The sequence below is a fragment of the Bubalus kerabau genome, chromosome 22 (genome assembly GCF_029407905.1).
Source record: "Bubalus kerabau isolate K-KA32 ecotype Philippines breed swamp buffalo chromosome 22, PCC_UOA_SB_1v2, whole genome shotgun sequence".
NCBI classification, from domain to species: domain Eukaryota; kingdom Metazoa; phylum Chordata; class Mammalia; order Artiodactyla; family Bovidae; genus Bubalus; species Bubalus kerabau.
This window is the reverse complement of record NC_073645.1, coordinates 34,406,376-34,433,370: the sequence shown is the minus strand read 5'-3', so window position 1 is coordinate 34,433,370 and position 26,995 is coordinate 34,406,376. Positions and strand designations below refer to the sequence as shown.

At 41.2% G+C, this 26,995-nt stretch overlaps 1 long non-coding RNA gene across 8 annotated transcripts in view; it reads left to right on the top strand.

Moving 5' to 3' along the window:
- The window catches only part of LOC129636460 (uncharacterized), a 365,598-nt gene extending 340,300 nt beyond the window's left edge, over positions 1–25,298 (top strand). For 6 of the 8 annotated variants that reach the window (XR_008706937.1, XR_008706938.1, XR_008706933.1 and 3 more), the window contains 3 exons: positions 22,282–22,428; positions 23,246–23,363; positions 23,836–25,298. This is a non-coding gene — a long non-coding RNA (uncharacterized LOC129636460). The remainder of the gene's footprint in view (positions 1–22,281; positions 22,429–23,245; positions 23,364–23,835) is intronic. The other 2 variants (XR_008706936.1, XR_008706939.1) reach the window with 1 other exon arrangement.
- Positions 25,299–26,995: the final 1,697 nt, after the last annotated feature.

Sequence of the window (26,995 nt, the reverse complement as noted above, 5' to 3'; positions counted from 1 at the left end):
AATCCATCTATCATTATTTTTAGAGATATTTGGAAATTTTAACCTTGATTCATGGACAAGCAGCCAGAGCTGTGCATAGAGCATTTATGTTTTATTTTCTTTCTCATGAATCTCATGGTAATCAGATGACTTCTCTAGATAAGATGCATTTTAAGCACTACATATAAGTACAAAAAAACATAGGAGCTTCTCAGCAAAATCTCAGGGGATCTCTAACATACTGGTAAAGCTTTTCCAATTAAGTTAGTGGGATAAATAAACACTTGTCTAAAGTTCAAGTAAAAATTCAAGCCAAAGGACTTGAAGGAACTACTTCTACACATGCCTGTGGATTGAGGAGAGCGCCAAAGTCTGGTCCCCGCTTTGTGAATATTGTAATTAAGTTGAGTAGCCCAGGGTTGTGGAGAAGGAAATGGCAACCCACTCCAGTGTTCTTGCCTGGAGAATCCCAGGGGTGGGGGAGCCTGGTGGGCTGCCGTCTATGGGGTCACACAGAGTCGGACACGACTGAAGAGACTTAGCAGCAGCAGCCCAGGGTTGAAAGCAAGGTCAATCACCCAAGGGCACGAAAACCCTCATGAGCTCTTGACCTGTCTTCAAAGATAATAACTTGGAGGGAGTGGGGAGGATCAATAATGTTAAGGCTATTTTAAAACTATTTAAAAATCAAATGGACCTACTTGTAAAACATCTGCAAGACCAGAAACTATATGTGGAGTGATTAAAAGTGCAGAATCAGAGGTTACTCTACCTGAATATGCATCCCAGATTCACCCTTTGTTACCTGTGGGAATTTGGACAACTTACCTAGCCTCTCCAAGTCTCAGTTGCCTCTTAGAAAGTGGGATGTTTCCTAGAGTGAGGAGGATTAAGTGAAAGTGAAATGAAATGCACAGAATGTGTTTAGCATGGTGTCTGACTTACAGCAAGTATTCAACCAAGTTAGTGATGACTAGTACTATTTAAACAGACTGTCACATTTATGTGTTGTTCACTATCATTCCATCAGCTTTGTATGATAACACTGATAATCCTTTTCTGATCAGCTGTGTCTAGCAATTAAAGGTGACTTCAATTAAAATGGGAAAATTAACTCATGTCTCAATAAGTGCTGTGTAGTTGATGGGAAATGCCAAAATTCAATATTCAAAAATAAAAATGACAGAGGCAAAAAGAAAAAAAGGTGGGGGAGATTCTTGGTGATGAGAAGGTTGAAGATGTCCAAGGCAGAACCTGAGTGCAGGAGGGGGTGTGAAAAAAGGACAAGGAGCAAGACAGTCATGGTCATGGCCTCGCTGCTCACCATAATCCTCATTTTCTGCCTTCTAGCCACACTGGCCTTGTTTCAGTTCTTCACATCCTCATTCCCCAGTTAGGGCCTTTGCACTTTCTTTCCTCCCCTCCCTGGAACAGTCTCCCTACCACTCTTCATCTAACTAATATTCTATCCTCAGGTATCAATTAAAACATCACTTTCTTCTAGAAACCTTCCTGATGCCCTAAACTAGGTCAGGTCTCATTGCTGAGTTCTGCCAGAGCACTGGGCACTGACTCTGTCATCCATGTCGTTGTATCCACTTGCTCAGTTGTTAATATCTGTCTTCTCTACTCTATGAGCTCCCTGAGAATGGAGACTGTGCTGATGCCTCTGGCAGAGGGCCTAACACATAGGTGTGCTGTGCTTAGTTGCTTAGTCGTGTCTGACTCTTTGCGACCCCATGGACTGCAGCCTGCCAAGCTCCTCTGTCCATGGGGATTCTCCAGGCAAGGATACTGGAATGAGTTGCCTTGGCCTCCTCCAAGGGATCTTCCCAACCCAGAGATTGAACCTGGGTCTCCCACATTGTAGGCGGATTCTTTACCATCTGAGTGGTGTTCAATAATTACAGGTTGGCTCATTGGTGAGGACCGGGGAACTCCAGGTCCTTCCTTATTCTTCTCTATCCCCCTCTTCCCATCTCCGGTGGTAACAACAGTGCTCAGAACAATCCCTCTGTCTTGTAGGATGGAGAACAAAGGTCAGTGCCCACACGGCAGAGAATGGATGAGATTTTCCCTTTTTGTGTTTTCTATGTTTTTCTCGCCTACTCATATCGGAAGCCTATCAGTGGCTTCCAGATTTCCCATTTGTGATTCTGAAGCTTTCTCCATTGGATTCCAGCAGCCCTGGAGGCTATGGTAAGAGAAGCTCTTGAGAACTCTGTGATTAAGGCAGGAAACCAGGGACTTGGGAAATCAATCTCTAAGGATGTTCATTCAACAGTAATTTAATAATAATGAGAATAACTGACATCTATTGAGTGCTTGAGTCATATCACTTAATTTTCACTATGAGCTTATGAAGTAGTTACTATTAATATGCTCTCATACAGTTGAGAAAACCGAGGCACAGTAAGTGAAGCAACTTTGCCAACATCATAGGGAGCTGTGAAGCCGTGGTTTGAACATGAACTCTTAACCAGGTTGCAGTTTTGCATCTTATGGGTCTTCATATAGGCAACCTTGTACCAAACATGAGATGAGGTGCTGAGGATTCCAAAACAACCACGCCTCAAACTCTGGTCTTTCAGAGCCTCTCCTTAGCTCAGCTGGTAAAGAATCTGCCTGCAATGCAGGAGACCCTAGTTTGATTCCTGGATCAGAAAGGTTCACTGGAGAAGGGATAGGCTACCCACTCCAGTATCTTGGGCTTCCCTGGTGGCTCAGCTGGTAAAAACTCTGCTTGCAATGCAGGAGACCTGGGTTCAATCCCTGGGTTGGGAAGAGCCCCTGGGGAAAGTAATGGCTACCCACTTCAGTATTGTGGCCTGGAGAATTCCATGGACTGTATAGTCCATGGGGTTGCAAAGAGTCAGACATGACTGAGCAACTTTCACAATTGGATGGGGAGTTCAGGCAAAAACCTTATCAGGCCCTAAACTGAAGATTGAGATGGGATTTATTGCCTGATGGGATGTACAACAGGCCAGAAGGAGGGTATATGTCCTGCTATGGGAGAATGTCACCTGGCAGACATTCTAATCCAGTTTGCACCTACACAGGCAGCCAGGTAAGGGCTCGTGGTACTTGGGCAATTTTGTGTTCTTGAGGCACCAGGAGGAAAATTAATCCTCAGAACTCCAGGAGTCATTTTTCCTTTGGCCAATTGCCAGCTTCTTCTTGGACAAGAGTGTATTTCTTGACTTAAAAGGGGGGAAAAAATGGACTTCAGCTTTGGAAGCATATGGTGTAATTTTATGTTATTAGACTATTATTAATGTTCACAGGAACAGATCCAAACTGTTTCTCTAGGCCTTTGAATCAAAGAAAAACTATTGTATTAACCTGTTTTGCATTTTCTATTTAAAATTGACTAATTTGTGCAGCTTACAGTTTAACACTTTCAAAAACTCAAGAAAAGGAGATATTATTGCCCACATTTTGCTAAATCCATTAATGCTATCCTTCTCTCTTCCTTTCATGAGATTCCAGAAATGTTTTCTACATAACCCTATGGCATATCATGTGATAACAGCAGAACGACTGTAATTCCCTTGCCTTCTCTCAGGGTTCACTAAATACATATGGGTTTATGGATGTCCATGATAACCATAGATTTCATCATTTAGAAATTAGTTTTTAATTAGATATTGATTGACCAAACAATATAGAATAATGAATAGAGCATGAAAAGATACAGGTTTGAGCTCTTGACTGTCACTTACTAGCTACTGAACAAGTATGTATTGAGTATCTGCAATGCACCAAGCACTATGCTAAGCTCTACCAACACAAAAGGATACAGGACGACATGGTCCTTGCCTTTTATGGAACTTGCATTCCACACTATGGGAAAAAGCTTAATATTTTAGAGAATGAAAAAAATTAAACTGGCTGTAATGGAGTGAAAAAGTTGGGAAATAGAACAAGATGAAGTCATAGTAGAAATCTGGAGTGAGACGTGCTTTTGGCATTTTTGTTGTTATTTTTTAATTAAAATAGAGTTGAAATAAAATATTAGTTTCAGGTGTATATCATAATAATTTGATATTAACATATGTTATGAGATGATCCACCAAGATAATTCCTGTTACAGTGTATCACCATTTAAAATGATTACAGTATTCATTCTGTCCCCATGTCTTATTTATTCGATATTTTTAACTGGAAGTTTGTGACTGTTAATCCCCTTCATCTATTTTGCCCACCTCAATTCCTCTCTTCTCTTGCACCACAAGTTTGCTCTCTGAATTTATGAATTGGTTTTGTTTTGTATTTTAATTTCCACATATGAGATCATGCAGTATTTGTCTCTTTGTCTGTTATTTCATTTGGTATGACCTCTGAGTTTATCCATGTGGTCACATATGACAAGATTTCGTTCTTTTATATTGGCTGAGTAATATCCCATCATGTGTGTGTATGTATCATATCTTCTTTATTTACTCCACTATCGGAATCTTTGGTTGCTTTCATATCTTGGCTATTGTAAATAGTGCTGTAATGAACATGAGTGCACATATCTTTTTCAAATTAGTGTTTTTGATTTCTCTGTGTTATTGCCCAGAAGTACAATTGCTAGATTACATGGCATTTATATTTTCTAATTTTTGAGGAACCTCTACGCTATTTCCATACTGGCTGCACCAGTTTACATTTCCAACACATTGCACAAGATTTCCTTTTTCTCCACATCACTAATACTTGTTATTTGTTGTTTTTTTTGATAATAGCCTTGCTGACAGGTATAAGGTAATATCTCATTGTGGTTTTGATTTGTATTTCCCTTATGATAAGTGACATTGAACATTCTTTTATGTACTTGTTGGCCATCTGTATGTCTTTTGGAAAAGGTCTATTCAGATCCTCTGCGTATTTATTTTTGCTTTTTTTGTGCTTGCCTGGGGAGACAGATCCCCAAAATATCTCTAAGACCAACTTTCAAGAGCTAATGTGCTATGCTTTCTTCTGGGATTTTTATGGTTTCAGGTTTTATTTCAAGTCTTTAATCTATTTTTGAGTTTATTTTTGCATGTGGTATAAGATCATGATCCAGATTCACTCTTTTGCACATAGTTCTCTAGTTTTCCCAACATTATTTATTAAAGAGACTGTCTTTTGCACATTATATATTCTTGTGTCCTTTGCTGTGGGTTGATTGACCATATATTCCTGAGTTTGTTTCTGGGCTCTCTGTTCTCTTCCTTTAATCTGTGTGTCTGTTTCTGTGTCAGTGCCACTCTGTTTAAACTCCATAACTTTGTATCAGAATTTGAAGTCAGGCAGCATGATATCTCCAGTTTTGTTTTTCTTTCTCAAGACGGCATTGGCTACTTAAGGACTTCTGTGGTTCCATACAAATTTTCAAATTGTTGTTTCAAGGTCTGTGAAACCTGCTCTTGGTATGTGTTTGGGATTACATTGAATCTGTATATTGCTTTAGAGAGTATGGACATTTTAACAATATTAATTCTTCCAGTATGTGAGCATGGTATGTCTTCCCATTTATTTGTGTCAACTTTAATTTTTTCATCAATGTCTTATAGTTTTCAGAGTACAAGTCTTTCACTTTCTTGATTAAATTTATTCCTAGGTATTTTATTCTTTTTGATGCAACAGTAAATGGGATTTTCTTTACTTTCTCTTTCAGATAAGTTATTATTAGTAAAGAGAAATGCAACATATTTCTGTTTATTAATTTTGCACCCTTCAATTTTATTGAGTTCATTTATTTGTTCTAAGTTTTTTGGTGGCTATTTTAGGGTTTCCTATATATAAATATCATGCCACTTGCAAATAGTGACAGTTTTAATTCTTCCTTTTCAATTCAGATGGCTTTTACTTCCTGTCTGATTGCTGTGGCTAGGACTTTTAATAGTGTGGTAAATAAAGGTGACAAGAGTGGGCTTCCTTATCTTATTATTAACCTTAGAGGTAAAATTTACAGTTTTCATCATTGAGTATGATGTTGATTGTGGATTTGTTATAAATAGCTTTTATTATGTTGAGATATATTTCCTCTATACTCACTTTGCTGACATTTTTTATCATAAATGTATGTTGAATTTTGTCAAATGCCTTTTTCTGCATCTATTGAGATGATCATATGATTTTCCCCTTCATTTCATTATGTTATCAGGGTTCTCCAACTTCCAGGATCTAATGCCTGACGATCTGAAGTGGAACTGATATAATAGTAATAGAAATACAGTACACAATAAATGCGACATGCTGCAATCATTCTCAAACCAACCCTCCGACCCTGGAAAACTGTCTTCCAAAAAGCTGGTCACTGGTGCCAAAAACACTGGGGACCACTGTGGTACATCACAGTGACTGCTTTGTGTGTGTTGAACCATTCTTATGTCCCTGGAATAAATCCCACTTGATCATTTTGTATGATCCTTTTAATGTACTGTTGAATTTGGTATCATATTTTGTTGAGGGTTTTTGCATCTATATTCATCAGGGATATTGACCTGCAATTTTGTTTTTAGTGTCTTTACCTCATTTTGGTATCAATGTTCTGTGGGCCTTGTACAATGAGATTAGAAGCTTTCTTCTAGTTTTTTTAAATAGTTTGAGAAGGATAGGTATGAAGTCTTCTTTAAATGTTTGGTAAAATTCACCTGGGAAGCTATAGAGTCATGTACTTCTATTTGTTGGGAGTTTTTTGATTATTGATTCAATATCATTACTAGCAATTGATTTATTCAAATATTCTATTTTTTTTTTGTCTGATTCAGTCTGGAAGCTGATATGTTTCTATGAATTCTGTTTCTTCTAAGTTATACAATTCTTTGACATATAATTATCTGTAGTAGTATCATAAGATCTTTTGTATCTGTAGTATTGCATGTAATTTCTCCATATATCTATGATTTTATTTGAGCCCTTTCTCTTTTTTTATTGATGAGTTTGTGTCAGTTTTGTTTGCTTTTTCAAAGAACCAGCTCTTAGTTCCACTGATCTTTTCTGTTAATTTATTAGTCTCAATTTCATTTATCTCTACTATTGTCTTTTTTATTTGTTTCCTACTACTAACTCTTGGATTTATTTGTTCTTCTTTTTCTAGTTTCTTTAAGTATAATATTAGGTTGCTTATTTTTTTTCTTGATATAGGCCCATATTGCTATAAACTTTCTTCTTATAACTAGTTTTGCTGTGTCTCATCTATTTTGGAATGTGGTATTTCCATTTTCATTTGTCTCAAGGTATTTTTTATTTCTTCTTTGATTTCTTTGACACATTGGTTCTTTAGTAGCATGCCATTTAGTCTTCATGTGTTTGCGCTTTTCAGTTTTTTTCTGTGATTTCTAGTTTCACACTGAAGTGGCTAAAAAAAGATACTTGATATGATTTCAATATTTTTACATTTATTGAGACTTCTTTTGTGACCTATCCTGGAGAATGTCCCATATGCACTTGAAAAGAATATATTCTGTTTGATGATTAAATGCTCTGTATATACCTAAGTCAGTCTCGCCTAATGTATCACTTAAGGCCAGTGTTATCTTATTTATTTTCTGTCTAGATAATTATCCATTGCTGCAAGTTTAACCAGCCCCAGATGCAACAGTTTTGGGTGTGCTGGTGGGAAAGGTTGGTTCCTTGGAGTAGGAACCACTTGGGTGGGGTGTGGACACCAGTTCAGGCCAAGGTCACCCACCTAGTGTGGCAGGACAGGCCATTTTGGAGGGGCACCGCTAGGGGTGGGCACGTTGTGTAGGGCAGGTAAATGCCTGGCAGGAGGAGCAGTGCTAGCAAGTAGATGGTGAATATCAGAAATGGTGCTCACCAGTGCCAGGCCAGTTGGATAGAGGGAGAATAAAAATAATGGTACCTGCCAGTGCTTGAGTCTCCAGAGACAGTTCCAATCCCTGCCCCTTCAGTATTCATCCTAAATCTAATCAGTGCATCTCCTTGTATGACCAGACACTTTCCAAATTGCTGCCTCCACCCTGGTACTCAGAGTGAGTCAGTTTGAGTGGAAGCCCTTTAGGAGCAGAGTCCTACTTTCCTGCAGTCCTCTGGCTCTCCTGGATGTAAGCCCCACTGGGATCTAAAGCCAGATGTTACAGGGATTTGTCTTTCTAGTGCAGGCCCCCAGGACTGAGGTGCCCCCCTGTGGGGCTCAAACCCTTCACTCCTTAGGAAGGACCTCAACATTTGTGATCTCTCTTCTTGCTTCAGATCAGATCAGATCAGATCTGTCGCTCAGTCGTGTCCGACTCTTTGCGACCCCATGAATCTCAGCACGCCAGGCCTCCCTGTCCATCACCAACTCCCGGAGTTCACTCAGACTCAGGTCCATCGAGTCAGTGATGCCATCCAGCCATCTCATCCTCTGTCATCCCTTCTCCTGCCCCCAATCCTTCCCAGCACCAGGGTCTTTTCCAATGAGTCAACTCTTCACATGAGGTGGCCAAAGTACTGGAGTTTCAGCTTTAGCATCATTCCTTCCAAAGAAATCCCAAGGCTGATCTCCTTCAGAATGGGCTGGTTGGATCTCCTTGCAGTCCAAGGGACTCTCAAGAGTCTTTTCCAACACCACAATTCAAAAGTATCAATTCTTCGGCCTTCAGCCTTCTTCACAGTCCAACTCTCACATCCATACACGACCACTGGAAAAACCATAGCCTTGACTAGCCGGACCTTTGTTGGCAAAGTAATGTCTCTGCTTTTGAATATGCTATCTAGATTGGTGATAACTTTCCTTCCAAGGAGTAAGTATCTTTTAATTTCATGGCTGCAGTCACCATCTGTAGTGATTCTGGAGCCCCGAAAAATAAAGTCTGACACTGTTTGCACTGTTTCCCCATCTATTTCCCTTGAAGTGATGGGACCGGATCTTCATTTTCTGAATGTTGAGCTTTAAGCCAACTTTTTCACTCTCCACTTTCACCTTCATCAAGAGGCTTTTTAGTTCCTCTTCACTTTCTGCCATAAGGGTGGTGTCATCTGCATATCTGAGGTTATTGATATTTCTCCCGGCAATCTTGATTCCAGCCTGTGTTTCTTCCAGTCCAGCGTTTCTCATGATGTACTCTGCATATAAGTTAAATAAACAGGGTGCTTGGGGGTCACTATACCAAGAGTGTGGGTCCTGATTGCATCTCTGCACCTCTTACCTGCTATGAGGCATCTTCCCCTATACATCCTTAGTTGTAGAACAGCTATTCTGCTAGTCTCGTTGTTCTCAGATAGAGTTGTTCAATGTGTAGTTGTAATTTTGGTGTGTTTGTGGGAGGAGATGAGCTCAGGATCTTCCTATCCCCGTCATCTTGATCCCTCTCCAAGATTCTATTGAGAGGTGCTTCAACTATGATAAAAACTTTGGCTTCTATTCTATGTGCAGTTAGGAAGAAGCTGTCAGTAATGGATTGTTCCAATTCAGATTCTGCTGGTTTCAAGTAATAGTAATTCATAGGAACTAGCTCAAGGAAAGATGAGGCAAAAGAGGTGTCTTCTGCAGCTCTGTTAATGATCTTGAATACAACTGGTTAAAGTGATCTTGAATAATTTAATTTCCAAACTCTAGTTATACCTAATTATTTAGATAAACATTATGTTCCTTTCAAAATCCTGTATCACCATTTGGGCATTTGGGACAATTCAATAAGAGGAGGAATACCTAAAATCTGATTTAGTAACTAGAATATGCCTTTACAAAAATGAGGATGAGAAGTCAATGTTAAAAGAATACAGGAAATTTTTCTTTTGTTAGTGAAAGATATAACTCCCAACAAGTGGGTAGCAGTAGCTCTTATTCTGTTACAGCGAGTGGTTCTAGGAATTGAAGTATCTGTTTAGTGATTCATCAAACCCTTTACAAGAATACTTCAGAGATTTGTTTTTTAATGCTCTCATCAAGGCAGATAAATTGGGAACACAGTTTGTGTAACACAGAACCACCTATTGTTAAGGGTTCTTGGAAAACTGAGGGTAAGTGTAATCACTGAGGTAATCAACATAGGTGTTGCTTACTTTGATTGTTTGCTTGTTTGTTTGAGTCATCCCTTAGGATTCCAGCATAGTCTAATGGAAGAAATATTGTATAGTAATATATGTTATGTTGTATATATTACTATATGTATATGTAAATATATATTGTATAGTAAAACTAGGTTCAAAGTTCCACAGCCTCTTATCTATGGGACCTTGATGTGATGACTATTAATCTCTTCACTGTAACTCCTGGGAAGTTAAGCATATCTTTCCTATTGTCATGACATTTTGGCTGAGGTCCAGTAGCTGGGACACAAAAAATATGAAATGCTTATGCATATTAAAAAATAAAGCCCAGAGTATATATTTAGAATTTGCTAAGGAATGATTTTTTAAAATTAGTAGTTCATCTGCATTTTCCAAGTCTCCTGTAAATGTGTTATCATACTTTCATAATTGAAAACAACAAAAATTAAAAAAAATTAGTAGTTCATCATCTGCTTTATATATAACAGAATATGCAAGATAAATAGAATTTCTTTGAAAAAAGGGGAGCAGAAGAGTAGTTTTCTCCCCACCTCAAGCCCACTGCTTATAGAAAAAAATATGATTCCAAGAGGGAGATTAAGCCCCACCTAGACGCTGTGGAGACGGGGCCCCAGCGTCACTAGGATACTAGTGCTGGATGTGGGGACAGAGTTTCCATCCAGTATGCCTGTCTCCTCCAGGCGTTCTTGGTGACACTCTCCTGACTGTTGAACGTTGCAGTTCCCTTTCAGTGATCTCCATTCCCCTGCTTCATTTTTCTCTGTAGCATTCATCATTGTCTAATATATTCCATAACTTATTAGTTCTTTAGTTAATTGTCTGTCTCACTACTCAAGAAAGCAAATTCCCTGCAGACAGGGGCCCTTATTTCTTTCACTGCTCTCATCTGAGTACTTTGAACAGTGCCTGGCAAGTGGGAGGGGCTCCATACATTCTTGAGGTGAATTAAATTGTGAGGACCTCTGAGAATCCCTCAGAGTTTGGGTGATGAAGGGAGCCTCTCTCAAGGGGACAAGCCAGTATGAGAGGCTCTGAGGATGGGCGGTGCATAGGGCAGTCAGGACAGGCATGTAGGCTGTGTGTGTGCAGAAGGCAGTAACTGGCTTGGGTGGTCACAGAAGGTGCCCCACCAGGAGGACAGCCTCTGGAGTGAGAGTGCAGTCAGAGGGGCCTAGGAGTGGTCAGTGACCAGGAAAAGGGACATCATAGTACCAGGCTGGATTATAACTACATTTTCCTGTGAGACCTCCTTCTCCTCCTCTGGCTCCAGCTGAGGAAAGGGAGCAGTTAATGACCATGAAAGAGGGTGGAAGAGAAGCTGAGGACACTGACCTCACACTACCTTCCCACTGTGGGCTCCAAGCTTGAGTCCAGTGCAAGGTCAGAGCAGGGAATTTAAATCTATTAAGGGAACTATATTCCATATCCTATGATAAACCACAATGGGAAAGAATATGAAAAAGATATATATATGTGTGTGTATATATATATATGTATATATATCACTTTGCTGTACAGTAGAAATTAATACAACATTGCAAATCAGCTAACCTTCAATAAAATTATTTTAAAAGAATATCAAAACTCTCTTGAGAGAACAATAGTTTGATCTTAGAAAACACAGGATTTGTTGAAAGCCTCCTTTACATGAGACTCATTCTGTGTGAGGGTAACAAGAGAAGATGAGGAATCCACTTGAGATTTTGTTGAAGCTTAATTCTAATGGGCAGGTTTAAAGGACAATGATGAGGGGAAATTTTTTTCTTTCTATTTGTACCCTGTTGAGTCAGCCCTTCCATTGAGCCTGGCATGTGTAAAATCAGTGAGGTAGGTGTACCTGGCCCAGCACACTGCCAGGCACGTAGGAGACCTCAATACATGTTTGTAGTTAGTTTAATGTCCTTCCATGCAAGTGACATCCTCACTTAAGCTTCCAGCTTCAGCCTCATTTCCCTACTCACTGTGTCTTTTTTTCTATACTTACTTGTCTTTTCCATGGAAATTTCTCTGGGTCTCCATTAATTCACCCCAGGTAGAAACTATAGATTTATCTTCATCTGTAGTCTCACAATTCCTAGTGATGATAATGATGATTTTTAAGATAGCCACAACTACTGAGAACTTATTAAAATACCAGGCACCCTTCCAAACACTTTGCATTCATTATTTTGTGTAATCCTCCTCATAACCCTAAGAGGTCATTAGAGACTGCGAAAATGAGGCTTTTCAGAGTCTCTAAATCATTCAGCTGGTGTCAGATGTGGTATTTGAACACAGCACTAAACAACAAGCAAAGGAAATTAGCCAGGGCTGCCCTGCATCCTGCCAGGTGACCCTAAACCCTGTTGGAACAGGTGTTCATCCCAGACTGCACACCTCATCCAGAGAGTCTTTCTCTGTTGTGAGACCAGGAGGGCTAATTCAGTCCCCAGCACTGTGTTCCTTGCACGGAAAGTCTGTTTTGTAATCACATCACATGTCTGCAGAATGAAAAGCAGCTTTCCTGGTTCAGCAGGTAAAATCAATGCTTCCAATAAAAATCTTGAGCCTCAATTATTGAATGCAATGGTCCAAACACAAATGCTGGTTGTCCAGGCAAAGATATTACCAAGAGTCCCTTTGTCTGTTTCTGCTGCTGCTAAGTCACTTCAGTCGTATCCGACTCTGTGCGACACTTCAGTCGTGTCCGACTCTGTGCGACCCCATAGACAGCAGCCCACCAGGCTCCCCCGTCCCTGGGATTCTCCAGGCAAGAACACTGGTGTGGGTTGCCATTTCCTTCTCCAATGCATGAAAGTGAAAAGTGAAAGTGAAGTCACTGAGTCGTGTCTGACCCTCAGCGACCCCATGGACTGCAGACTTCCAAGCTCCTCTTCCATGGGATTTTCCAGGCAAGAGTAATTGAGTGGGGTGCCATCACCTTCTAATTAAGCATATTTCCAGACCCTCTGCCCTATTCATCCCATTTGGATGTGTGTTTATATAATGAATCAGCAGGTACCATTCAGTTGCTTTTGTTTAGTTAATTTCTCCACTATCTTATGTTCCCAGAGGCAGACCAGAACCCTGAGACTGATGGCCACCAGCTTGGTAACTCCCAGAAGTGCAGATTATATGATTTAGCTGTTGGTAAATGCAGGGCTTGCTAGAACTCTTAACACACCTTAGATATGGTATTGTACATATCTCTCTATTGAAACTCTTACTAAGGCGTCTTCCCAGTTAGTGCCATCTGATTTAATGAGGGGCTAGTCAAGAGTGTAATCTCACCCAGAGAATGAGAAAGTACTTCTGGAGAACTATTTTCATGGCTTTTACTGGAGTGGTAGCACTTTCTTGCTTAGAGTGCTGCATTCTACCCAGCTGATAAAAAAGATTCTGTTTTGATTTTCCAGTTGTGGGTATGTGGAATTTTATTTGCTCTTCATTTGCAAGTGATTCCCTGGAACACAGGTGCAGTAATACATGCAATAGGCATATCCTCAGGAAGAATATGAATAACAATTCAGATTTTTATCTGCTTATTGTTTGTGGATCTGCTCACATTGTCAGGAAGATTCTGGACCACAGTCTGATTTGGATCTGCCAGTATATGGGACCATATTTTTCAAATTCTTCCTCTGGCCCGGAGCATGGAGATTAGGCTGGGTTTCATAAACTACTGCTACTTATCCCTCCCTGCCTGAAACCAGGATACTCATCAGGCAGCAGAAGAGGCCTGGCAATAGATATCCATAGTTTTGGCTGCAAAATGGGGATGGGATGATGTAGCCTTTGCTTTGCTTTGGCTTTTGTGCAGACTGCCATGGTGATTAGGAAGAGAAAACGACTAATCCTCTGGAAATGACCCATGCTATGTTTTCCTATAAACACCCAAGTGATCATGTTCTGAACACGAGTACATTTCAGGGAAAATACAGGGAATTATTCTCTGGCTTTCGACAAACATCCCATCTTAATCCCTTTGAAAATTCCTTTTGGATCTACTCTTCTGAATATTTCATGGTTGTACATATTCCATTAATTTATACTGCCTTTCTGGCATCATTCGTAATGCATTTGTGATATTTATTGTGTTAGGTATCTTGGTTAATGATAGCAGGGGCAGACTCAAGGCCTGCTGGAAGGCTGTATTCGATTTGGCTAATGATGAGAGCTACTCTGTGCTGAGACTCCAACCCCGTGAGACACAGAGCTAGGTAATATAGTGTGTTACACCTGTTGCTTATCACAATCAGGCCAAATGTATATGATCATCCACAGTTGTAAAAGAAGAAACTGTGACCCAGATCATGCAAATTCTTCAGCACAGTCATCCACTGGCAAACTGGCAAAGCTAGAATTCCAGTCCACGTGTGTCCTTCCAAGTCTTACCATGGAGTTGTATGTGTGTGTGCTCAGTCATGCCCAACTCTTTGCAACCCCATGGACTGTAGCCCACCAGACTCCTCTGTCCATGAAATTTTCCAGGCAAGAATACTAGAGCAGGTTGCCATTTCCTACTCCAGGGGAACCATGGAATTGACACCTGTCAAACTCCAGAAAGATTTCTGAATCTCTGAGCCTCAATTTTTCCATCTGTACAAATGGGGAAAGAAGACTTGTGCTGTTTATTTTCCTGGGTAAACACAGAAAGCAATTGAAATGAGGAATCACTTTGTAATTTCATGGTACTATAGACTGGGAGGTATTACTAGAATGGAAGTATCAAAGGCATACATAATCTCCAGGCAGGATAGATTCCAGAATCTTTATAACCACCCAAAGCAGATACCACCAACAGGATAACTAAACATTAAATCTCTTTCTGCATAGAGTGCTTATACCCTGGCTGAAATGAAATGTTTTTCTTGCATAGCGTAGGAATTAAACATTTTAGAGTTAATGTTGCTGACTCTCTTGGTGACCTTCTAACTGATTTTCTCCAGGGGTCTTCCTTTCTACATATACAGACAGAGGTCTTTCAGTATTCTACTTGTGCAAATAAACCAATTTCTCCTTTAATTTTTGTAACAAAAGGTAAGATTAATTGAAAATATTATCCATGTCTGCAACACAGGTTAGGGACACTTTAATATACCCTCCCCCCAAGCCAAAAAAAAATAATGTCAAAGCAGCTGGTGATTTTCAGACTATTATCATTCAGAAGAGCACTGTTTCTGCCCATCCCCCACTCCATCAGCATCCATAAAACATGAGCGGCTGCATAATTCTCTCCTTAACTCCCTCACTTCTCTAATCACATTTCCCTTTAACACATTCATCAGGATACTCCGCAGAGCTCTGGGTATCTCTGTGGCCTTTGATTTGCACATTAAACTTTCCAGCTTTTGAATTTTTGAAATAAGTGGTAATGCTAGCAGGGAGGATGAAGGAGGAAGAGCAGGCACGGTTTCAGCATACACCCCCCACTAGATTTCCGTGGCGTGTGCTGCTGTCTGAAGCCCCTTCGAACTGATAACAGTAAACAGCCTCAATAAGAACCTACCATAGGCTTGAGAGACGGCGTGTTTGAGAACAGCTTACTGCCTGGACTTCCCTGGTGGCTTCCCTGGTGGTGCAGATGGTGAAGAGTCTGCCTGCAGTGCAGGGGACTCAGGTTCCATCCCTGGGTCTGGAAGATCCCCTAGAGAAGGGAATGGCAACCCACTCTGGTATTCTTGCCTGGAGAGTTCCACGGACAGAGAAGCTGGCAGACTACAGTCCATGGGGTCGACTGAGTGACTAACACTGCTGCCTGGGAGAGAACAGGTGCCTTCCTGGACCCACTTTCTCCCTCTACTCGTCTTGTTACTTTTAGTCTGTGTTGGCCTTGGGGTGTTGCCCTCACATGGCTTATCAAGAAACAACTAACACAGCAAAGAAAATGGATCATGAAAAAGGAAGATGTAATTTTAATGCAGGAGATATTTTAGAATAATATATTTTTTTAAATTAGACCTATCAATTTTAAAAATTAAGATGAAGTGGACAATTTCTTAAAAGAAATGAACTACCAACTAAGTCAGAAAAAAAAGACAACCTGGTACACCGATAAATATTAGGAAAATTTATGTGGAGGGTGACTCCAAAGCTCATCTCCAACATTGGAAGTGTTAGTTGCTCAGTCGTGTCTGATGCTTTGTGATCCCACGAATTGTAGCCCACCAGGCACCTCTGTCTATGGAATTCTCCAGGCAAGAATACTGGAGTGGGTAGCCATGTCCTTCTCCAAGGGATCTTCCCAACCCAGCGATCAAACCTGGGTCTCCTACATTGCAGGTGGATTCTTTACTATTTGAGGCAGTGCCCTGTTCAAAGAGCTTGGGCACAAAAAGACATCCATAGTGTGGTCCCTGTACCACAGGGAACTGACGTCACGGGAGACAGTAGATGGTATGCATGTCCTGACATGAAAGGTGAGCCATTGCCTGAAACCATCTCCACGTAAACCTGAGAGTATCAGCATTGATAATAACAGTAAAATGTTACTGCTAAAACATAAGAGCAGTAAAATGAGTGTTATGATCATAGTATCAATTATCAGTATCAGCTGTTGAGCACTTGGCCATGATTTGGGCACTTTGCATACATTATCTTGTTTCATTTATTACACATAGTAAGCCTATGAAAAAGACAATTTTATAGATGGAGAACTGGTGCTATGAAGGGATTTACCTCAGATCTTTGTGCTCATGGTTAGAAGATCTGCATCTGGGCCCAGACTTGACCTCAACTTGGAGTTTGGGACTGGATCATTGGATTTAGGAGCTGTGTTCGTTCTCTTCAAGACCCAAGAAGGCAGAGTAGAGTACACCATAGAAGCTTTGATTTGGGACAGCTGACAGAAAGTGCATTTAATCATTTTTCGTGACTGAGAAATTTTTCTCTTGATTCCACTGAGGATTGTGATGAATCATATGGCTCTTATACCTGGAATATACTATCATTTAAATGTGATTACAATGACATTTTGCACAGGGCACTGGGTAAAATCGTGCTTTTCTTCTCCCTCCAGTGTCAATTAATATAGACTTAATTGCTTTCCTCCAGGTTTCTGTTACTAGGCTCTTAGAATGCCTCATCACCTGGAGTATGCAAACCTTAAAGCTTAAGATAGCACCTATCTGTTTTGACTGAATGATACTGTTTCATTATTTCATTACTACTGTGTGTCCCAGAAATACAGGGGCTGTATTTCAGTGCCTGCCACCAAGCCTGGAATACAGTAGGTGCACAATAAATGTGCAAAGAGGCATACAGTAGATGTACAGCAAATGTGGAATGAAAGTATACAGTGCCTCATATGATGCTGAGCTCAATGAATACAACCGACACGTTTGCTCAGAGTGAGACTGAAGTCCTAAAACAAAAGGGCTGTCTCGGTCCCTATCACCTCATTTGATTTCTCCAAAGATAGAGTCACCTAAGAGAGTGCAAGTAAGTCCCAGCATTGTGGTTGAAGGTGTGGGGAAATTGGCTGGGGAGGAATCCTGATAAGAAATGAAGTTCAGTGTTGCCCTTGAAGACAAATGAGAGCAAGGAGAGAGTGTTGATTGTTTTTTAGTGTTTTGTAGCATTTTTTTTTTTTTATGGGTTAGCCTCCACGAGATTGTGAACTCCTTAAAGATGGGGATCGTGCAGGAAGTACAGTGCATTGCCCTAAGGGTGTACTAAGTAAATGTTTGTTCAAAGGACACGAGAATATCCACCCAATATTTTCTGCACACTCACTCAGGACTGGCCTGGTCTCTGCCGTGGTCACTGCCACCAGGGAAGTCATGCCCACAAGGGAGCTAATTGGTACTATGTATTAGAACTGATTGCAAATATTGATGGAACAGTTTTTAGATGGAGCAGAGATTTGGACCAAATGTTTTTAAATTAAATATGGTTAGGAAGTTTTGGAAAATAAATAAAGATGCTAAGATGACACACCTCCTACGACTCGGAATGAAAAGTCTAGCATGGCCTTGAGTCTTTGCCCTCCTCCCCTTCTCCTGTCTGCTTCTCTTCCTTTTTTTCCATCCAGGACATCACGGAGCCTAATGGGTTGTTAAACATTTGAACTTCTTGGAAAAAGAATCTCAGCATTTTTAAATGTCTTTTTTTTTGTTGTTGTTCAAAGAACATGACAGAATTGCAAATGAGCCTATAGAAGCAACAAAATGAGATGCAAGAATGAAATAGGAGAAAAGTATGGAAGTCTCCAGAACAAAGAGTTAAAGACCTTGTCTTCAGCAGAAGGGCCACTAACAAAACTGAAAAGAAACAAGTGTGAAAGACCATTGTTCTGTGGTCCTGAATCCCTTACAATGTTTTTTTCTTTTTCACTCTGTAGAGTACTCTTCCTCTGTAGACACTCTGTCCATATACACACAGGCACATCACCCTAACCCGGGCCAGATGAAAACCTTTAAAGACCCTGAGTACGACAAAGATGGCTGTGCATAGCCATGTGATATAGAAATTAAAAATAGTATGAAGTGACAGAACAGTTTTTAAATGTAATTTTTCAGAATTTCACTAAATGCATATGTAAGTCAATATTAAAATATTTTTCTATTCTTTCATTTTCTATTTTTGAAACTCCTGCCTTTCTGAGACCCTAAGCACATGTTCAATTTGCCAGTTGAGTAGTCCTTTTGTTTTCTCTTCTCTGTTCTCCACCCTACTTTCCTACTTTACTTAAAACAAGGCATCCATGCAAATCACCCCCATTCCTTTATTTACTGATGGGTTCCTCTCATTTCTCTAGCCCACATTTTATTTCCCTCTATTGCAAAAGACAGATGAATCTGGTGCCCTGTGAGTTAGGTTATTGCTTTATTTGAAAGGTATGTTTTATGCCTTCTTTCTATAAGTCTTCTCAGCTACAAAGATGAATCTCTTTCGGAGTTTTTTATTTATTTTTATTTCTTGGAGAATCCTTGGAGCACACTTAGAATCAATTTCCTTTTCTTGGGTTCATGTGCATGCATGTGATTGAAACAGATGTAATTTTAGATAAAGACCATCTAATAAAGTTCTATGCCATTAGGATATTCATGTGAAAGGAAGTTAGTAGGGAGCTGGAGAAGATCAAAGAGCCTTCAGACTGCTATAGGGGTATGACCTTTAGGGAAGGAGAGAAGAAGAGGAGGTGGGATACAAGTGTCTTAAACGGCTCTGCAGTTTAAGGAGAGTGTGACAGAGTCATGGGGGTGTCTTCAAGCCAGCGCTGGCAAACAAAGACAACTCCCTGTCCTGCAGGCTGGAGCCTGCCTTAGTATCATTCCCCACCTTCAGTCTTCCGTAAATGCCACAATGAGTTTCTTTTTTCTATTTTAATTAATTAACTTATTTTAATTGGAGGCTAATTACTTTACAATATTGTGGTGGTTTTTGCCATACATTGACAATGAGTTTCAAAGTGAAGCATCCAGAGTGCTCAGAGACCACACTTCCTGGGCATTAGACATACTTGCTTGACTTCCACAATCTTCCCTTGTCCCTCAAGGCTGTGCTTCTCCATACAGGCTCAGGGAGCAACTCCTCCATGATTTTATGGGCCTTTCTTCCCAAGAAAATTTCAGGAGGTGGTTAGCAGGATGAACTATAGACCCCATGGCTGCTGTGTACCTTGGGGCTACAGTTGTTCCTCATCCTCTCCCTTACCTACTGCTCATTCTAAACTCCCGTCATCCTGATCTATAGTCCCAGCAGTTGATTGTGGTTTATCTGGTGGTATGATCCAAACCATTATACCCAAACCATTTGAAAACTTGATAGTCACATCCTTCTTGTCTGGGGACATTGCACATGTTGGTCGACAATTACCAGGCAACACCAGGAGACACCCGCATAGATTACTTGGGTTTCTTATGTATCCTCTCAGCATCCTTTCTGTAAAAGCAATCTTCCTTCCTCCTGCTGATCTGTATCTATTACTCCTGTCAGGATGGTGACTCTTCTTCATGTCCTCATACCTGAGCACAAAAGTACCCTGGTGACAGCCAGAATCTGTAGTTCACTGGACCCTTCACTCCTTTCTAGAGTGCCCCTCTTATAGGACTTCTCCTCCAATCCTGAGAACCCCTCATGGCCATTGTGGTGACAGATGTGGGGCCACTTCTGCTTTCATCCTTTGGTCCTGAACCTACGTGTCCTTCCTGTTTTTTTAATAAATGTTCTGTATCCTGAGGGCTTCCCAGGTAGTTCTAGTGGTAAAGAACCTGCCTGCCAATGCAGGAGACAAAAGATATTTGGGTTTGACCCCTGGATCAGGAAGGTCCCCTAGAGGAGGGTATCACAACCTATACCAGTATTCTTGCCTGGAAAATCCCATGGACAGAGGAGCCTGGTGGGCTACAGTCCATAGGGTTGCAAAGAGTCAGACATGACTAAAGTGACTTAGCATGCACACACATACTGTATCTTGAAGGACATTCCCCATCCTCTCAGAATATTTTCTCTGAGCTGACATTTCAGTTGTACCTCCTAAAAATCTGCCCCACTGATTTTTGGTGGTATATGTTCAGTGGATATGGTGTGTTGGTGGTATATGATGTGTTCAGTGGATCTGAGGGTCATGAGTCCATTCCTGTATCTTCTTCCATGTAAAATGTGTGCCTTGGTCAGATGCTATGCTATTGAGGATTTTATTTCCTAAGCCCTGGACAGTGATTCTGGCTGAGGCTGTGTGAGCATGAAAGGCAAACCCATGCCTGGGAAAGATCTCTGTCCCTGTGATGATGAATCACTGAACCTTCCATCTTCCATACAAGTGATGAGGGACTCTCTAGTACCATGGAAGCCATCTGGTTCTCACTTTGGCTATTAATGGCTTATTAACAGCTCTCCAACTCTCATTATCTTTATTTAGGTTACTGACACAATTTAGCAACAATTAGCCAACCTCTCTATCTTTGAGAGCATTTTTCTCTCCATATTTCAAATGCCTGCACCATCATACCTGCCCCAGCACTTTCCTCCACTCATCACAGGTGAAATATTTAGCAATTGTATGATCCTTGTCCCAAGATATATCCATGCCCCACCTACCATTCAGGACAGCACCCCCTTGACCTGCTGGGTGGAAAGTGAGTAGGACCAAATCCCATTTTAACTAGTTAATGTGGGCCCTCTGAGAACCAGATGCCAAGATGGGATTAAACATGCAATAATGTTCTTAAGGGAAAGAGAGAGAAAAATGAAGGGAGGAGTCAGGACTGGGAGAGCCCTCGGAACCTTGTTCAAAACATATCTGGATGTAGGTAAAAGAGACTTCATTCAACAGGAAGAGGTGTCAATCACCAGATCTTTAAGGACTTGTCTTTTGCAGGGAAAAAAAAAAACAAGGCTAGAAAGATGGAGTGTGGAGAGTGGGATGAATGAGGGCTTGATGGAATCATTGACAGGGGATGTTCTTTTCTGAGATGAGTAGATTCTTAGGAGGGGCAGTTAAGGAGAAGTTGTTCTGTTTCCCAATGCTCAGTTAGTTAATGTTAGTCACTCAGTCATGTTCGACTCTTTGTAACCCCCATGGACTGTAGCCCACCAGGCTCCCCTGTCCATGGGATTTCCCAAACAAGAATACTGGCGTGAGTAGCCATTCCATTCTCCAGGGAATCTTGCTGACCCAAGAATTGAGCCCAGGTCTCCTGCGTTGCAGTCAGATTCTTGACCGTCTGAGCCACCAGCATTTGTCCAGGTGGGCCAAATTTCAGGATCCTATGGGAAGGAAAAGTGCTTCATAAAAGTTGGGTCAAATTAAGGTAGCAGGCATGACATTCAGATTGGTTAGTAAGGATAAACTGTTCAGCTAACCGTATATGAAACAAGATCTGAGAAGTCTGTGTCTGGTCTTGTCATCGGTAAACAAGGCGGTCCCCCGTAAGTCTTGTCTAAGTTATGTTGTTCAGTCGCTCAGTCACATCCAACTCTTTGTGACCCCATGCCATGCAAGGCTTCCCTGTCCTTCACCATTTCCTGGAGTTTGCTCAAACTCATGTCTATTGAGTCAATGATGCCATCCAACCATCTCATCCTCTGTCATCCCATTCTCCTCCTGCCTTCTATAGGGGAAGGGTGACTCTTTGCAGTAAGCTGTTTCACAGAACACTAAAGGGTAGGGAGTAGATTTCTTAACTGTTGCTGGTTTCTAGGAGCACGGGGCTCAGGTGAGGTTCAGCATTATCACTGTGATGCAAGTCTGACCCTGGGAGAAGGGGAGAGGGTCGGGGGAAGCATCCTAGATTGCATGCAGACTAAGGAAGTTTCAGCAAAGCAATCAGGGAGTCCTTGAGTCAAAACTAGCCCACAGTGGAGTTTCTCTGCATTTTCCAGGAATGGGTCTGCCCTTGTATTCCACCCACAAACTCTGATATTGGCAAGGAGGAGCCTGTGGGAGGTTTGACACATGGAGATGGATTTCAGAACATAGCAGCTGGGGTCCTTGATCAATTACACTTCCTGTGGAAGAAGGTCTGCCAGGTACACACTCATGGTTGCAGAGCTGGGATTCTGGATGCTGTTTTATAGTCAGAGATTTACAAGCCTGGCTTTCCGAAGCCTTCATTAGTGATGCCTCTGCCTCAAACTGGTCAAATATCTGTGGAAATTGGAAAGTGTCAGCTCCTGGTGAACAGACACAGACTTCCTTAACACTCATAAAGCTCCTCATCACTTGGAATGCTTTGCTATGTGTTCCTGCTTTATCCAAAACAATTGGTGTCACTTAGATAATGTTGGAGAATAATGAATCACTATCAACATAAATACACTACAAATAAATAATGCTTTGCAGCAAAGGTCATTCAACCACTGCTCATAGAAGAACACTTTAAATACCTTACAATTTTATTTGTCAATTATACCTCAATAAAGCTTAAAAAAAAATTCCAGGAAGCCCAGCAGGACATCTTGTCCACTGTTCTACTGAAAACTAAACAAAACACAGCTACTACTAAATTTGGCTCTTCACCTACATCTGAAAATAACATTTTTGGGAACACGTCGTCATCCATTCACACTTAATTGCTTTTGCGTTACAGCAGCAGGACTGAGTGAGTGGTGTAACTACTGTAAGGCCTGCAAAGCCTATAATACTGTCTGGTCCTTCATAGGAAATATCTGCCTGTCCTTGCTTTAGAGCAAGATCACAAAGAAATAGACCCATCTCATATCCCAACCATGCTTTCTTCTTTTTGAAGTATGTTTACGTGTATTATTTGATTCTCGTAATAATTATGAACCGCTTGGCCTAACTTGACACTTTCGCATGAATTTTTAATGTCGTTGTTCGATCCAGTCCCACGTTGCCCTCCAGTTTATCGGGAGCTCTGCCGGAGTCTCAACAGTTCTTCAGGGAAAAGGTGCTGATGCTTCAGGGAGCTTCATTGTGTAAAGTGCTAGCTGCCAGGTTCTAGGTACACTCCACTGTTTTTTCACTATACTTTTAATCTTCATGTTGGGCCCTTCGAAAGTTTATACTAAGACAAGATTTGGGTTTAGACAGCTGAATTGAGAGGTAATCTCAGGAAGCACTGGGAGAGAGCAGGAAAGTGAGTCAGAGACAATGATAAAGCTTTTGTGATGATGAGCAGTTATTGCTTGGTAATAGGGACTCAGTCCAGTTCCTTCGGACACTGCCCCAGTACTTCCCTGACATTCCAGTGGTTATGCACTCCAAATGTAGGGGGCATGGGTTGGATCCCCGGTTGGGGAACTAAGATCCTGCATGTCACAAAATGTGGCCTAAGAACTTTTAAAACTTTAAAAATTGAAAAGACTGTCCCACTGAGAATAAAGAGTCTGAGATATTACTTATCCTCTACATTCTGGCCCTTGTCATTTGTGAATGGTCCCTGAGACTTTAATTCCCTTTCTGACTTTTTGCAGGTGAAGAAAGCCTTCAGACAGAGCGACACTGGTGCTTGAGTAGGAAGCCGTCAGTCTCTACAGGAATGGGCCATGAAGCTGCCGCTGACATTCAGGGTGAACCAAGAGGAAGGACGCGGCACTGGCTTTTGACATTACCGCTCAGTTTCTTGAGAATCTGATAAGTTCCAAGCATCTCCCTATAAAAAGAGAAAAATTCATGATGTAGCTTCATATTGCTTACCTTTTAAAAATAATTATTATTTTTTCAATTGGCATTCTCCTTGTAGTCAGCTTCTAACTAATTCTAGATCTCTCTCTCTCATCAGAGCCTTAGAATTGTAGCACCATAGAATTTCAAAGCTAAAATGGACTCCCCCAGTTTTATTGTTTTTTAATTAGCAGATGCAGCTAACCTTAAGTTTTACAGCTTCTTTTTTTTGTCACAGAAACCCCACTTAGAAAGGGAAATTGATTTAAAATTTGGAGAACATGAAAGTAAAACAGAGTCCACTCTTGAGACAGTGGCTGCATTATGTGGTTAGAGATCCTATTGTCTGCCTTGCTCTGGGTATCAAGCTGTAAGTTATGCAAGGGATTTTGCTGATCAGAGGAAAGAGAAGGGGAGAGAGCAGGTATGAAAATATACCTTCCCAGTGATTTTAACATCAGGATCTGGACATTTCTTGATCAATACATATAGAGAGTCCTGGAAACTTCCTCACACTGAAAGAAGGAATTAGATGTCCAGTGATGTGTAATGATGTATTGGGCATGGCGGTCAGAGCTCATGATTTATCTACATTCTGTCCTGCAAGGCTGCCCAACTGGTCCCTTTAGCCAGCCTGCACCAACCAGAGTCAGTAGATAGAGGAAAGCACACATTCTTGCAAAGGCAGGGACCCCATTGGCTTGATTTATCTCCCAAAGGAGGAAAGGGGTAATTTAAATGGTGGATTTTCTTGTCTTACATGTGTTCCTATAACATCAGTGAATTTAGGTCCCAAGAGGGTTCCTACAGGGTGCAGGCTCTGAAGATCTGAGGTTCAATTTTGTCTTATTTAAGAAGCCCAGGATCCACTTAGTAGGTGAAATCAATAAAAAGGGAGGTGCTTTCCGCTCTCAGATTGGAAGGTACTGGGGGACAAGATTCATAGTTCCATTTTCAGGAGATTTTTCTTTTTACGTATGTTGAAAAACAGAGCACATATTTTTTTCCTGGCTGCAGAAATTGGATCCATGTTCCTTTAGGTAAAAGGAAAATTGTTTCTCGGTCTTTTTTCCTGCCTGAATTATTAAGTATAGCTCCATGAGCATAGCTTCTGGGTCATCCAGTAACTGAATCGCCATTTATAATGGGAAGTTAAATTACTAAAAAGTCACCAGATTCCCTTTTAAAAATTGAATCTGCTTATTTATGTTTTATAAATTATATGCAGTGTATGGATAGATTACACTTATTTACTAAGTAATGGTAGATACATGATAAATAGATAGAACTGTGGAAAATTCTGAAAAAGATGGGAATACCAGACCACCTGACCTGCCTCTTGAGAAATCTGTATGCAGGTCAGGAAGCAACAGTTAGAACTGGACATGGAACAACAGACTGGTTCCAAATAGGAAAAGGTGTCCGTCAAGGCTGTATATTGTCACCCTGCTTATTTAACTTATATGCAGAGTAAATCATGAGAAATGCTGGGCTGCAAGAAGCACAAACTGGAATCAAGATTGCCAGGAGAAATATCAATAACCTCAGATATGCAGATGCACCACCCTTATGGCCGAAAGTGAAGAGGAACTAAAGAGCCTCTTGATGAAAGTGAAAGAGGAGAGTGAAAAAGTTGGCTTAAAGCTCAACATTCAGAAAATGAAGATCATGGCAACCGGTCCCATCACTTCATGGGAAATAGATGGGGGAACAGTGGAAAAACAGTGTCAGATTTTATTTTTGGGGGCTCCAAAATCACTGCAGATGGTGATTGCAGCCATGAAATTAAAAGACGCTTACTCCTTGGAAGGAAAGTTACGACCAACCTAGATAGCATATTCAAAAGCAGAGACATTACTTTGCCAACAAAAGTCCGTCTAGTCAAGGCTATGGTTTTTCCTGTGGTCATGTATGGATGTGAGAGTTGGACTGTGAAGAAAGCTGAGCGCTGAAGAATGGATGCTTTTGAACTGTGGTGCTGGAGAAGACTCTTGAGAGTCACTTGGACTGCAAGGAGATCCAACCAGTCCATCCTAAAGGACATCAGTCCTGGGTGTTCATTGGAAGGACTAATGCTAAAGCTGAAACTCCAATACTTTGGCCACCTCATGTGAAGAGTTGACTCATTGGAAAAGACTCTGATGCTGGGAGGGATTGGGGGCAGGAGGAGAAGGGGATGACAGAGGATGAGATGGCTGGATGGCATCACCAACTCGATTGACATGGGTTTGGGTCAACTCCTTGAGTTGGTGATGGACAGGAAGGCCTGGCATACTGCAGTTCATGGAGTCGCAAAAAGTCAGACGTGACTGAACTGAACTGATGGACACTATTCTGTTCCCAAGTTATTGATGAAGTGAATAACTGAGACGTGGAACAAGTAAGTAATTTGTGTGAGGTCACGTGACAAAGTGGTTGTGCATCTGGGAGGGAAATCAGAGTCTGTACTTTTAACCACTACACCACATGCCCTTTGTCTTTTAGAAACTATAAGGGCAACACGCAAGGCTATACGCCATAGCATCAACATTTATAATCTACCTGTCACCCAATCAGAAAAGAAATTATCTACCTTTATAAATCACTAAAGTCAGACTCAAAATGGCTTCAGCTGGCTTCCTAATCCCCCTTGAGTGGTGGTTGCTGCCTGGCAGGCTGGTGGAGAACTGCTTCCAGTTGTTACAGGAAAGGCTACAGTGGCCAACCCTGCCAATTCCTCACCATAGCCCCTCAGCTCTCAATAGCTTGGTGCTTGTAGAGTCCAAATGCAGATGGTTTTCTGTGGCCTCTAGTGCTTGGTAGTTGGTGTGGGCCAGGCCAGAAGGGAAGGTAGAGAGTGCTTGGCCCTTATTACCCCTAGAAACAGAGGAGAATTGGCGGGGAGTTGGTGCAAGTACCCTCATAGAGGACAACTCTGCAGCCTTCTCCAGGTGCCCTCCCAGAGGGTTCAAGCCTGACCTGGCCACTGAA